At 42.2% G+C, this 15,143-nt stretch overlaps 1 protein-coding gene across 2 annotated transcripts in view; it reads left to right on the forward strand.

The window, feature by feature from the left end:
• Positions 1–7,255: 7,255 nt before the first annotated feature.
• The window catches only part of APC (APC regulator of WNT signaling pathway), a 163,947-nt gene continuing 156,059 nt past the window's right edge, over positions 7,256–15,143 (forward strand). The window contains exon 1 of one of the 2 annotated variants that reach the window (XM_007497809.3): positions 7,256–7,555. The gene's annotated coding sequence lies outside the window, so the exon portion shown is untranslated. The remainder of the gene's footprint in view (positions 7,556–15,143) is intronic. The other variant, XM_056803963.1, reaches the window with a different exon arrangement.

The raw sequence follows: 15,143 nt of genomic DNA on the forward strand, positions 1-15,143 counted from the left end.
CCAAATATTAAATATACCCAAGTCAGCTGGATTTTATGGAGATTTTAATTAATACAAATTAAGGAATTAATGAAAGGGAGAGAGAGAGTAAGAGGAAAATATGAGAAAGGGCTAGGCCAGCCTAGGCTTAAGCCTTAAGAGAGAGATCAGTCAGTCTTTAATCCACTCACCACAAGAATTTTCCAAGCAAGATTCTAGTGTTCAGAGAGACCCACCAGTTCAGCTCCTGAGCTCCACTTAAGCTTCCAAGGCTGAATTCTCCCCCTTCAGAGGTCTTCTGGCCTCCTTTTAAAGAGAATTTTTTTTTCTATGTCACCTCTCCTAAGTTTTCACATCTACCAATCACAGTAGACGTTTTCACAGGACTGACCATTCTTAATTCACACCTGAGTAGACTAAACTTTTGAGTAATTCACACCTGAGTAGACTAAAACCTCACACCTCTTTTGTTAAGCTTGTATTAGATCTAAAAATAGATCCAGCTTAAGGTTTTTTAGCTTTACTTTAAGTATGGGTTAAGTACTTTTCACTGTTCAGTAAAGAGTTTACAACTTTATCTTCCCCTAAAGTATGCTTAAGTATGGGTGGAGTAATGTTAGAGTTCTCATATTCCTGATCAGGTACCTCCATTGTTTAAAATGGGGAATGGTCTTAACCAAATGTTCTAAGGTAGAGTCTGAGAATTTTTAACATTCACAAGTCTGAGAAATTTTAAGATTAAATCTTGAAATCTCTCAGACTTGTGAATGTTAAAAATTTTCCCATCGGGGAATTCTTAATTGGAACAAATTCCCTACTGAGAAACATTCCCCATTTTGATGTGAGAACTTGCCAGGATCAGAAATGGGAGGACCTCTACTCCACCCATACTTGAGACTGCTTTAAGGCAGAAAACTCCTTGCTAAACAAAGAAAGTACTTAGACCCATGCTTATGGTGGGGCAAGGAGTTCTTTGAGCCAGGCCTGTTTTTAGAATTGATACAATGAGATGCTAGGTACCTAAAAGGGTCGGGCAAGTTTTCTCTTGATGAGATTAGTTGACTCAGCTGTGTTTTCTCTCTTTCAGACTTACTGAGGAGATTGGTTGACTTAGCAGGAATTTAGATGGGCAGTCCTTTGGAAAGCGTCTAACAGTGATTTGTAGATGTAGGGACTTAGGGGAGGTGACATGGGAGAAAAACCCCTATATAAGAAAAAGCGGAATCTCTTGATGATATATCCTTTTGGAGAAAGCCTTTTGGAGGATCTCTGATGAGGACTGCTTGGGAGGAATCTCTTGAGAGAGGCCTTTTGGAACAGTCTCTGGCTGGAAGGCTCTCTGGTGAAGTCAGCTGAGATGGAGCTGGCCTGATGTCACTAGAATCCTTGTTTGGTCAGACCTTGTGGTGAGTGTTAAAAAATTGACTTATTTCTCTCTTAAGACTCAGGTCTAGGCCATGTTGGCTTGAGGCCCTTCATACTTATTCCTTTCTTACTCTCTCTCTCTTTCTTTGATTACTCATTGTATTGTTAATTAAAATCTCTATAAAACCCAATTGACTTGGGTATTTGAATAAATGGGAATATTTCCCTGGCGACCACCTTATATTTGGTTTTAAAACCCAAGACACTGTAGTGAACCATATTTTCTGCGGTCAAATTTACTCACCCTCTCTTATATCTATCACAATTTATATCTTCCACCATTTTAACTCACTACAGTTTAAGACCTCAACCATTTTAAATCTCACAGTACCATATGAGAAGCTGAGATTGGGTAGTACTAGCTGAGGGGAGTCATGGCAGAACCCAAAATGCCTCAGAGCAGCCTCAGAATAAAATATAGTTTGGCTACTAGGACATTAAGAGAAATTAGAAGAAATGAAGCAAGAGATAGGGAAATTAGAATAGGTATCTTAGAATAGAATATAGAAAATTTTATCCAAGTGATTGACTCCTTGAAAAACAGAAAGAAACATATGAAACCTAATGATTTTGTGAGATAAGAAAAATTGGGAAAAGGTCAAAAAGATTGGAAAAATGAGAAGAAAAATATAACTCTTTGCTAGGAAAATTCAAGTCAAAGAGAGAGAATCTAAGAATTAACAGACTCCCCCCAAAACACGATTTGGTGGGGTTCAAAGCTATTGACATCTCTGCCTGGTTACCTGAATACAAAACAGACATAACAGCTCTAAATGCAATTTGATGCTTTGCTAGTGGACCACAATAACCACTTGTAGTTGAGGCAAAGGGGCTTTGTTCACTCAGCTAAATCACTATGAGGTGTTATCAATACATATATCTTTATTGAAAATCTTTTCTCTGCCAAAGCTAAATATATCTCCTATTAATTGATAAGTAACCTGAGAATGTCTCATACTGAACCTAAACTGTCAAGTGAATGGCATGAATCTAGCCTTGGTCAGAAGAATAAATAATATTTATTTATTTATAAAATAAAGGAATACAGAAGATCATAGATGACAACTCTGATTATATAAAATTGAAATGTTTTCCTAGAAATAAAATCAATGCAGTTAAAATTAGAAAGGAAAAAAGTTAATTATCTGATAAAGGTTGTCAAGAGTTTGATACAAGTATTCAAGAAAAAGAGCCATTCTCTCATAAACTGGCAGTTCTCAAGGGAAGAAATCTGTGTTTTCTCCTATTAAACATGTGTACCATATCACTAAAAGGAGAGAAATTCAAATTAGAAGAATTTAATTAGAATTTGAGGTTCCACGCCTAGAAGATTTTTAAGACGACAAAGAGATAACTGTCGGTGAAGCTGTTAACTTATTTAAGCATTCTGAAGGACAGTTTTTGCAGGTGACCAGAGTGGCTGTGTGGCCTTTCATATGTTGAGTTGGTTAAACAAGAACACTATTTTTATATGCCCTGCTCCTATCCTCCATTTAAGAAAGAGCAGAGCATTTGTCAGATGGCTGTTTTCCTGAACTTCATTCTTCTCTCCAGAAACCCATTCTCCTACAAGATAGAATCAACTCTGAAATTCACACTTGAGAATCCACTTTTCCCAGATCCCACCTTCTTGTTGGATAGGATACAGGGTAAGACAGACTTAAATATGTCTCCATTTAGTCTACGATTACCTTCAGTTTAAAACCTGTTTGTACATAATTGTTTAGATGTTCTCTTTCCTCATTAGACAGAGCTCCTCAAAAGTAAGGGTTTCTTTTTGTTTCTTTGCTTCTCCAAGGCTTAGCATCATATCTGGAACATAGAAAGACTTTATTAAATGTTTGACTGAGGTCCATTGTTAAATTCTACTTTTGAAAGCCAGCTTGTTACCTAGAGAAGGAAATGAGCATTTATAAATTGCAATTATAAAAGTTCAGAACTAGTAAAGGCAGTATGAGCTAACAAGTGAAGGGCTAGAGTCAGTCAACAGAGACTTGAGTTCCTACCAGCTAATACTATCCTCAAAGAGGGTATTTCGGTGGAGTAGTGTGAATAGAGCTGGCTTGGAGTTAGGAAGACTTGAGCTCAAGTCTGATCTCAGATACTAACTGTAGGATCAAGGGTAAATCACTTAACATCTGTTTGTCTCAGTTTTCTCAGCTATAAAATGGAGATAATAAAAGTACTTACCTCCCAGAATTGTGAGAATCAAATAAGATTGTGCTTGTTTTAAAAAAGATTTTATTTTTTAATTACATATAAAAAGTTTTAAAAACATTTTATTTCCCCCAATTACATGTATAAACAATTTTTCAATATTTATTTTCTGAGCAAAGTTTGTCTTTATTTGGTGGGCCAGACAAACAAGTCAGAAGTTCAGTTGAGTCTGAGAGACCTGATCAACTTTGACAGATTTTTAAAGGCAAAAAGAGGAATTTACAGAGGAGGAGGTAGTGGGGTGGGAAGATTTAGAGGCGTTACTCTTGATGTATAGGGCATGAACAGGTTAGGACACTTGACCTGGGCTTCTTAAAGGAGCCATTCTTGATGCTGTATGTCTCAAACCCCATTTCTGAGAAGCCTGGCCCCTTTTTGGGCTTGCTGCTCTCCCATGTAAGAGGGAATAGGGGTTCAATTTTTTTAAAGGGTTGGACTTGATTTTTTAAGAGTGTAATCACCAGGAATTTAATTAATTCCAAAGAGATTTTTATTTACAATTAATAGAAAGAATGAAGAAAAAAATCGGGGAGAGGATAAGGTAAGATATCTAGCCTGAGCACTAAGTAATTTACTCCTGGCCCCTCCAGGCAGGGAGAATTAGTTTTAGCTGGCCTTGGCAAAGCAGAGGAACTGGGCAGTTTCTCAAGAGGATAGGTCTTTCCTGAGGCCTGTCTCTTTAGAGAAAAGCCAGCAATTAAGAGTGAGCTCTTTCACTCACCACGTGTCAGTCCAGTCAGCAGATCCTTCTGACCCTCTTCACTAGCCTCAACTCAAAAGCATGAAGAATTGCCCTCCAGTAGAAGTGGAAGTCCAGGTTGAACTCCACTCCAGGAATTCCCCCAAACTCTGTGTAGCACTCTCTGTTTTAAAGACATTTTCTTTTGTCACTTCCCCCAATTCCACGTCTACCAATCACAGCTGATGCTCTGCTAGGACTGCCCAGAAGGTAGTTAGTCGATTCTGATTCATTATCTACTATTGTACACATGGGTCACAGACCTCCTACTTCATGATTAAGTGGGATATCTGTACTTTTGGTGATTAGATCTAAATGGGCAGATCTTCATACTTAAATACCATATTTGTACCTTTTGTAATTGAATCTAAAAAGAGGCAGGTCTCCATACTTAACTTTTAAGTAGGGTGTTTACACTTATGGGGATTAAAATCTAAAAATAGACATGAGTTACAATTTAAATCTTCACAATCAGGGAAGAGCTAAGTATCTTCATTGTTACAATCACCCACATGTAGTATTTTGACACAAAGAAGTAATATAGTAACATATACACTTAGACTGTCACTACCGTGGGACTACATTCTCTCCCCACACACCCCAAACCTTCCTCTTTATTTTTATTTTTTCACATCTATTTTATTATTATTATTTACTAATTACATATAATAACAAAATTTTAATATAGTTTCTGAAGTTATATGATCCAAATTGTCTCCCTCTTTCCCTTCCCTCCCCTCTCCTGGAGCTAGCAAGCAATTCGATCTGTTATACATTAAACATTAATTTTTTAAAAATTTTTGAGTTCTAAAGTATCTTGGCTTCCTACTCTCCCTCCCTTCCCCCCACTTCCCTCAGTGAGAAGGTAAGCAATCTGATACAGATTTTACATTTGCTATCATGTGAAACATTTTTCCATATTAGTCATTTTGTGAAAGAGATCTCAAATAAAAAAGGAGAAAGTAAAATATAGTATGTTTTGGTGGTATTTTTCATCATGTGTCTCTGGGATTTGCTTGGATCACTGTATTCCTAAGAATAACTAGGTCATCCACAATTGTTTATCAAAAAATCTTGCTGATCAAAGAGATAATAAGGAAAAATACATGTACTAAAATATTTATAGCAGCTCTCATTGTAGTGGCAAAAAATTGGAAAACGAGGGGATGCCCTTCAATTGGGGAATGGTTGAACACATTGTGGTATGTGTTGGTGATGAAATACTATTGAGCTCAAAGGAATAACAAACTGGAGGGATTCCATGGGGACTGGAACGACCTCCAGGAATTGATGCAGAGTGAGAGGAGCAGAACCAGGAGAACATTGTACACAGAGACTGACACACTGTGGTACAATTGAATGTAATGGACTTCTCTTCTAGCAGCAATGCAATGATCCAGGACACTCCAGAAGGACTTATGAGAAAGAAGCTCTCCACATCTAGAGAAAGAACTGTGGGAGCAGAAACACAGAAGACAAACATGATTGATCATATGGTTTGATGGGGACAGGATTGGGATTGTAGACTTTGAATGATCATTTTAATGCAAATATTAATAATATGGAAGTAGGTTTTGATACAAGTAAAACCCAGTGGAATTGCTGCTGGGCTCCAGGAGAGGGGAAGGAGGCGGGTAGGGAAAGAACATCAATCATATAACCATGGAACAATATTCAAAATGAATACATTTTTAAAAATTAAATGGAAAATTATGTATTGCAGTTATATTGCCCTTCGAATTCTGCTCACTTTTCTGCACCATCAGTTCATTCAAGTCTTTCCAGAATCATCTTGCTCATTTTTTCTTACAGCACAACGGTATTCTCTTGCAGGCACAAACCACCCCTTGTTCAGTCATTCCCCAACTGATGGACGAGCTCTCAATTTCTAATTCTTTGCTACCACAAAGAGTTGCAGTAAGTATTTTGGTACCAATAAGTCCTTTTCCCTTTTTCCAAATTCTCTTGGGGATGCCCAGCCAGTTAGTAGTGGCATTGCTGGATCAAGGCTACAGACGATTTGAGAGCCCAGATTTCTCTGCAGAATGACCGCATCAGACCGTAACTCCGCTCGCAGTGTTTTTAGTGCCTCCATGATTTCACACCCTTCCTTTAGTGCGATCAATCTGATAGGAGTTGGGTGATGACTCGGTTCTTTTAACCGGGCTTTGGAACATTTTCCCACACGATTGCTGATCGTCTTGATTTCTTCATCGGCAGCCTGCTCATATCATTTGACCACAAGAACAGTTCTTACCATTTGTCTTTTTAAGTTCCAGATTTTCGCCCTTCCTTCTCCCCCTCCCCTAAAGCCCTTACTAGAAGCTAGATGCAAGGAGGACTCCACTGCGCGTCTAGTGCCTAATAATACTGGCCAGCGTATATGTATAGAATTTGCCAAGCACTTCGCATTTGGTGTCGCCTTTGATTCTCCCGTATTACTCGGATTTGAACGCAGGATTTCCAGGAGCAATACCCACGGGCCTCCCAGCTAGCAGATTCCACAAGAGCATTGCAGAGGGAGAGTGCTGGGACCCAGAAGTCAAAGACGGACTTGAGGACTAGTATTCCGAGTGCCCCGTCAGAAACACAAAGCCCCCCGCGGGGAAATGAGGCGAAGCGTTTTTTTGCTTTTCCAAAGCATCAAGACTCAAGCGGTGAATCTGCCCTATAGATTCGTCCCATTGCTGAGACTAGGGAGTAAACCCAGAGAGAAGTCACGGAGAGGAAGGGGCCCGCCCATCAAGGACATCTTGGGGCGTGGACACCGAGGCGGGTGAAAAAAATTAAGGTAAAGGCCTTATAGTCTCGGTCTACGCATGCGCGCCGTGTCGCTCCCGCCTTAATCAAGATGGCGGACTCAAAGTAGGGAGGGGGGCGGAGTGAAACCGCCGGAAACCGGGCCGCGGCCAGGAGGGCGCCACGGGCAAGGGACCCTCCAGGCAGCCCGAGGAATGGAGCTTTCAGGCTGCGGGGCCGGCTGTCTTTGAGGCAAGAAGGGGAGCTCGGGCTCCAAGCGCCCCACCTTATGTCCGCCTCCCTAGACACCACCCCGCGGCCGCCTCCTGCCCCTCTTCCCTTCCGGACCCCGCTTTCGGTTTCCCGAGCTCCGGCAGCGGCCGGGGCTGCGTCGGGCCGGGGGAGCGCCCCGGCGGCGCCGCCGCTCCCGCTGGCCGCGGGGGGAGCGTCCGGCAGGTGAGTGCGCCGGCCCCGGCTCGTCTCTTCTCCGGCCCCGAAAGACCCCTTCCCCTTGCCCGCAGTAGCCCGACCCTCGGGCCGGGCCACGGCTTATTGGCGTCCACCTTCCTCGCGCCGCATTGTGCTTGGTTCTCTTTCTCGGCGTCCCCCGCCCCTTGGAGGCCTCTCCGGCACGAGCCCGCCGCGGGTCCCCGCTAGCCCTCAGCTCTCCTCTCCGGCGTGGGCTCGCCCAAAGACTCGCTCGGGTTCTTTCCTGCCTTCTTCCCTCCAGCCGAGGCACTTCAGTTCAGTTAACGCCCGCTGTGGGCCGTGGAGAGAGGTTCAGGCTGTGCTCTTGACAGACCTGGATGTTCACCCCCGGGCCGGGCACGGCCCCGCGGCTACTCTCCTGCTGGAGTTGCGGAACAGTCTCTTGTGCCGGGATTCCGCCCTCCGGGAATCGCCCCCTCTAAGCCCTCTGGCTCCCCGCGCACAAAGGGCTTTGGCCCCGCGCCCCGCTTCTGGACCGCCCGCTGTCTTGCTGCCCCACTTTCTCTGGAAAATCCGCTTATGCGGTGTTCAGACTCCCCGCTAGCCGTGGGCAGATTTGGTGTGAAGAGGTTCGTAGGGCCGGGGAGCGAGGCCTTCCCACCTGACTAGATTCTCGGGGACACTAGTGGGTCTTCCTGGGACTCTCCCCCTCCGGTGAGAGGAAACCTGGAGGCGTTTTCCTTATCTCTTCGGAGCCTTGTCCTGCTCTGGTGGAGCCCAGCTAGTAGGGCCTCCTCCGGGAGACGTTCAAATGCTTTTATCGGTCAGCTTGATCGGAGTTCGCCGCTCCTTTATTTTGTGGTTCGAGCCGCCGCCGAGCCGCGGTTGTACTTGTGCTATTTCGGCTTGTCACTAGTCGGGCGCTGCTGCTGCTGCTGCTGCTGCTGCTCTCTTTCCTCCTCTCCATCTTCCCACTCCTTGTCTGAAAGGCGTCTCGCCAGCGTGGATGCACACACTGGCAGCAGCCCGATGGCCACTTAAAGCTCGCGCTTTGTGAAGGGTTAACGGGATTGGGCTTTGGTTGTCGCTTGAAGAATTGTGATTTTCCCCGTTGTAGTCATTGTCGTGATCGCCTCGGACCGTACTCTAGTGGAGAGGGTGCCCCCATTGGGATTCCGGAAGCCAGCTGGGATAGGAGCGCCTGTAGCTGCGGGCTCCTGGCTTCTCCGTAGAGAATGAGGGTGTTGGACTAAACCCCACCGACATCCGGCCCGGTGACCCTAAGCAGTGCTCTGAGGTTTCACACCCAGCTAGTCTTCAGCTCCTCCATTTTGCAGGTCCAGGCTTTGGGACCCGCCTAAGGGCGCACGGGAAACCCCTGAAGCCAAGGCTGAACGCAGAACTCAAAGGGATGATTAGTGAGTAGACAGAACAGCAAGCGGTTACCTGGAGGATGGGATATGGGGAGACCCCGAGGTCTTTCCACATGACCCTCCGGAGCCTGGCTAGTTACAGTTCTTAACCGGGTCCCTAAAAACCTGCAGAGATGGAAACCAGACCCAGGAAGTGGTAATTAGTGGGTTCTGTTAGCTCAAAGGCAAGAACATGGCGCAGTAGCTCCCTAAGAAGCCTCGGGATGGACTTACACATGGGAGGGAGCTTACCTGGTGCCAGGCTGGCTTCTTCCTTTCCTTTTTTCAGTCAGTGATGCAGGTGATGAAGAGTCTGGAGGGGAAGGGTGACCCAATGGATGAGGGAGTGGGTCTAAACAGAAGACACTGGACATCCCACCACTGGGATTGGTTTGGGGGGCAGGGAAGAAGCATTTATTAAGCAACTACAATAATGCCTTGGTTTTTGTTGATGGAGGTTTTGGTTTTCATTGATTTTTTTCTGCGAAAAATTTGTTGCTCACTTGACCTTGATGCTGATTTTGCAAACTGTCCAGGCATTCTCCTCCTGCTCCGTGTGAGCAATACATGTATTGAAAAGCAAATCAATCCATTTACCCATAGATAGAAATGAAAATCATATAAAGCATCCGGAAGAAACGATATACCAGACAATATACAGAATGAATGAGCTCTCATTGGGAGTGAGAGATCCCATCTCAGTCAAGTAGATTCTCCCATAGTGTGTTAGCTGAAAAGAGGGACATAACAGAGGCAACAACTGCTCTACAGGTCAGCCTCTCTCCAAAGTCTTTCCAGATAGTGCCCTGGTACCTTATGGACGGGGATTCCCCTTCCAAACAATAATCTCTCTCTCCCCTCCTCGCTGTTTTCCGTATGCCAAGAAGAGTCTTCAGAAAGGTAAATGCCATTTTAAATGTTCATTTCTTCTTTACACTAGTCTTTTACATTCATTTTATATTAATTATTGTTTTTAATATTAAATGCTACATTTATTCTCTAAAATTTTTGGAGGGTCTAGAACAAACTCATTGGATTTACATTGATTCATGTGGAGATAATGATGGTTTCAGATTTCACGGATTGTTTTTGGATGGACTATCTAGGAAAACCAACGTATCATTGTATTATGTGCTAAGGCCTTCAAAACACTTCACAGATTTTTCATTTGATTCTCATTACAGCCCCCTGAAGTAGAGTACTTTTATTAACCTCATTGTACAGAAACTGAGGCAGATAATTAAGAGATTTTCCCAGTCAGTAACTAAACATTAAGTGCCTGTTATGTGCTAGACACTATGCTAAGCACTGAGGTTGCAAAAAGAAGCAAAAAAAGACAGTTCCTGCTCTTAAACTCTGAAGAGCTTAACTTGCATTTATTTCTCTAATTCATCTTTTATGTAACTGTTAGAAGAGTCTCAGTTGTTAATTAACTGTGATTGAAAAGTCTGGAGTTCCGCTTAAGAGCTCCTGTTGTAAACCTTCCTCAGTACACATTTTTTTTTGTGGGTAAATAGAATTAGTGGTCCCATCACCATTCCCAGTCCATGACGAAAGACTTCTTAAGGGTGTTCACAGTCGTTTTTTATAGCCTTTATGGCTGATACAAATCATTGATTAACAAAACCTATATACTCAAAGTATTGGAAGAGAATGAGGATCAGGACCCCCTTGATTTTTTTTCAAAGAAGACCCTATTTAATTTGGCCATTGGGTTCAGTGATGATATTTCAAGATTTGAAGACCTTTGTTGTGAGCCTTTCATATTTCTAGTAGTGTTGTATATTAAAGAAGAATAATTTACATGTCCATTAATAGGACGATAAGATTAAGATCTGGGAGAGATTTTAGAAGTCCCCCTCGTCTAACACCCTTATTATGAAGAGAGGAACCAAAGTCCAAGGAGATTGATTGCTAGAATTTGAATCTTAATCCTGGTTCTCTAGCTTTCTATAAGCAAAAAATACTTTTTCTTTTAATTGGTTGAATTGAATTTGTTACTACTCAAGGAGATTAATCTATTTTTCCTATAACAAGTGCATGTTTATTAGTTTATTTATGTTTGTATTCTGAAGGATCATAAGATACATAGATTTAAAAAACCATGACTTCTAGGGTAACCTCATTCCTTCCTCACCTTCACTTTCTGGAATCCCTTCATTCAAGATATAGGTTAAGGACCATCTTGTGGGAGAAGCATTTACTGATAATTGCAGTTGCTAGTGTCTTTCATCCCTAACTACCTTGCATTTATGCTTCTTTTATATTTATATTTGTTCTCAATTTCAATTCAGTAAACATTTACCAAGGACTTTATTATGTGTCAGGCACTGTGCTAAGTGCTGGGGTTAAAAATGAGAAAGAAAGGGGGCAGCTGGGTAGCTCAGTGGATTGAGAACCAGGCCTAGAGACGGGAGGTCCTAGGTTCAAATCCGGCCTCAGCCACTTCCTAGCTGTGTGACCCTGGGCAAGTCACTTGACCCCCATTGCCTAGCCCTTACCACTCTTCTGCCGTGGAGCCAATACACAGTATTGACTCCAAGATGGAAGGTAAGGGTTTTTAAAAAAAAATGAGAAACAGCTCTAGCCCTCAAACAGCTTACAGTTTAAAGAGAAGAAAACACACAAAAGGAAATTGGAAAGGGGCAGGGGGTCATGAAGTTGAAGCCAAGCCAAGTTGAAGCAGCTGTTGGAAAATGGAGTGGTCTGAAAGGTTGTGAACCCTCTATAAAGGAAGACTTTGGGAGGAATTTAATACTCTGCTCTCTATTAAGAGAGTTATTAACTGAGTGTCAGATGAGATATTAACACCTACTTTTATATGTAATATGTCTTGCCCTCTAGAATAGAAGTTTCTCTGGAATAGATTCCTTCCCTCCCTCCCTCCCTCCCTTCCTTTCTTCCTTGCTTCCTTCCTTCCTCCCTCCCTCCCTCCCTCCCTTCCTTCTTTTCCTTCCTTTCCTTCCTTTCCTTCCTTTCCTTTCCTTCCTTTCCTTCCTTTCCTTCCTTTCCTTCCTTTCCTTCCTTTCCTTCCTTTCCTTCCTTTCCTTCCTTTCCTTCCTTTCCTTCCTTTCCTTCCTTTCCTTCCTTTCCTTCCTTTCCTTCCTTTCCTTCCTTTCCTTCCTTTCCTTCCTTCCTTTCCTTCCTTTCCTTCCTTTCCTTCCTTTCCTTCCTTTCCTTCCTTTCCTTCCTTTCCTTCCTTTCCTTCCTTTCCTTCCTTTCCTTCCTTTCCTTCCTTTCCTTCCTTTCCTTCCTTCCTTCCTTCCTTCCTTCCTTCCTTCCTTCCTTCCTTCCTTCCTTCCTTCCTTCCTTCCTTCCTTCCTTCCTTCCTTCCTTCCTTCCTTCCTTCCTTCCTTCCCTTCTTCACTCCTTCTTTCCCTCCCTCCCTCCCAGGGCTTGCCTAGCATATGCTAATAATGCTAGGCTAATGCTAATATGCTAATAAATAAATACATATATTGCCCAAGGTCACCCAGGTTGTAACTAGTCCAACCAGGATTTGAATCCAAATCTTCTGATTCCATATCCAGTATTCATTTTGCTATACTTACCTTTATAGTTGTAAATATGCTTTTAGGAGGAAAACACCATGTGCTTTCTTTTGATTTTTTTCAGATTTGTTTTTTAGAACTTTATTAAGCAAAGTTGATGCTTGTGAAGTCCTTCCCAAAGGTAGTTGGTTATAGCTCTTTAGATGCATTTTTGTCATCCTGTATTAGGCAGTTCTATAGTTTATATTTGAACATATATCTATCTTCTATTAATTAAATTTGTTTCTGGATATTTTTCTTTAACAGCAAGCATTTAGTTATTTTTAAAACAAGCATGTGTTTAAACTTGAAACTTATAAAATGTATGCTACAGTTGATGCATCTAAACTTTTTTTAAACAAATTTAATATGCTTTCTTTCAGCCAGTTCATTGTGAGAAATTTGAAATGTGTTTTGTAGTAAATTCAGTCTTCATATCCCCTTTCCTGCTTATTCATTGAATGGAAAGAATTTTTTCCCAGTATTCATTTATTTAAAATGAATTATCTTAGAAGAAGAAAATAAGCTATAATTGTTAAGTGCTATACTGTCTCTCCGTTGGCTTTGATGAATTCAGGTACTTAAATAACTTTTATCAATTCAAAATGGAAACTCCATAGATTTAGGACTGGAAGGGTTTGAAATCCTTTCCATATCCCCTATGTGACACACACCCCTTTTAAAAAAAAATGAGAAAACAAGCTGAGAGAGGTAAAGGAGGTAAAGTAACATCTAAGAATCACACAGGTAGATTTGAATTCAAGCGTTGCCAGTATCTATAGTGGAATTACATATTTTAAAAATATGAAGACTGGCAGCTAGGTGGCTCAGTGGATTGAGCAGTGTGACCCTGGGCCAGTCACTTCACACCCATTGTCTAGCTACCAACACACAGTATTGATTCTGAGACAGTGAGTAATTACAGGTTTTTAAAAAATTGTCAAGGAAAGTATAATCCATTATCATTTACTGTCTGTCTGTTCGGTGTCAATTTGAGCTAACATTTTTCAGAACTATCTGTTCCCTTGGATTGTAGATTGAAAGTTGAAAGGCAGCCTCCTAGCCAACTCGGTCACAGATGAGAACCCCAGTTCTCCCCACTTCTCTCATCTCTCTTCCAAAAGAAGACTTTGCTGATTATACCCAGCATGGTCTTCAGGCAACACGTGTGTTAGCGCCCCCGTCCTTTCCTAGTGAAGCCAGTCATTTTGTGAGCAGGCACTTCCCACCCAGATTCAACAGCAACTTTGTCGTCTTTACAGCTTCTTGAGCAAGATTTTCTGGAAACTTCTTTCCAAGTTTGTAAGCTTTGGCGACGGTATGCTGCCCCCTTGAGTCATTCATGAACACGCTCCTTAGAAGCCCTGCCTGTGCCCTTGGCTTTGAGAAAGAGCTCACCCCAGATTTGTCGCTTGTCCCAATCTGCTCCTAAGTCTTGGACAACACCATCCCGCCAAAGGTTTCTGGAAACCCCAAATTCCCTTCATCCCGATACAGTTTGCCTAACGACAACGATCGCACTTGCACATTTGCGAAGCACTGCATTATGCTGTCTCGTTTGATCTTCAGTGCAGCCCTAGGCAGTAGGGCTATTAGGGTCCACTGGTACAGGGGAGGACCCGTAGGTAAAGAGAGGCTCTAAGCCTATCCAGGGTCACACAGATTTCCGGACTGGAAGGCTTAGCTCATCTGTGAGTCACAGTAACTGTTCTCAGCACATTGCAGATAGCATTATCCTCATTGTGTAGCTATAGAAACCGAGGCTATGTGGTTATAGCTAGTCATTGTGAGGCACATTTCTATGGCCAGGCACTGTGCCAAGCGCCTTACAAATGCTAGTTTTGTCATTCCCATTTTACAGCTAAGGAAACCGAGGTTTTAAAGGTTTAATCAGTTAGTTTTGCTTTAGGTTGTTCAGTTCTGTTGTTTCTGAGTCTTCCTTGTCTAGTCTGTTCCATTGATCTTTCTTTTCTTTAATAACCAAAGATCATTTTGATGACTGTTTTTATGATAGACTCTGAGGTCTAGAACTACTATTACTCCTTCCTCCTTTCTTTTCACAGTTTCATTATGGAATAGATCTTTTTTTGGCAAGTCTTATCATTTGTATTTTATTGGCATGGTTGGCCATGGACACTGAATATTTTTCAAGCTACTTTAACTCTCTATTTTTTTTAGGAGTGACTTGTAATCAAATCTGTACCTGTCTTTTGTGTACTGGGGGATTGATCCCCAGATAGCTTATACATTTGTATTCATTTGGAGTGAGATTTCCCTTTCTACTTTGCTATTTATGTTTTGTTATTATTCTATACATATGTTGATTTCTGAGGATTTATTTTGTAGTCTGCAACTTTGCTGAAGCTGTTGTCTTAATGAGTATCTTTGTTGATCACTTCATCAGCAAAGAAGGATCAGCTTATCTTCTCTTTACCTATATTTATCCCTTTAATTACTTTCTCTTATTACTGCTATTGCTAACATGTCCAGAACTATTTCAAATAATAGTGGGGATATTGAGTATCCTTGCTTCACTCCCATATATATTGGAACAGTATAGTGCAGCGATGGTGAACCTCTGTTACAGGTGCCCAAAATGGCACGTAGAGCACTTTCTATGGGCCCATGACTGCCCTCCCCTCCTCCTCCCCCCAGAGTTCATTACTGGAAAGG

The sequence above is a fragment of the Monodelphis domestica genome, chromosome 7, assembly GCF_027887165.1.
Source record: "Monodelphis domestica isolate mMonDom1 chromosome 7, mMonDom1.pri, whole genome shotgun sequence".
NCBI lineage: Eukaryota > Metazoa > Chordata > Mammalia > Didelphimorphia > Didelphidae > Monodelphis > Monodelphis domestica.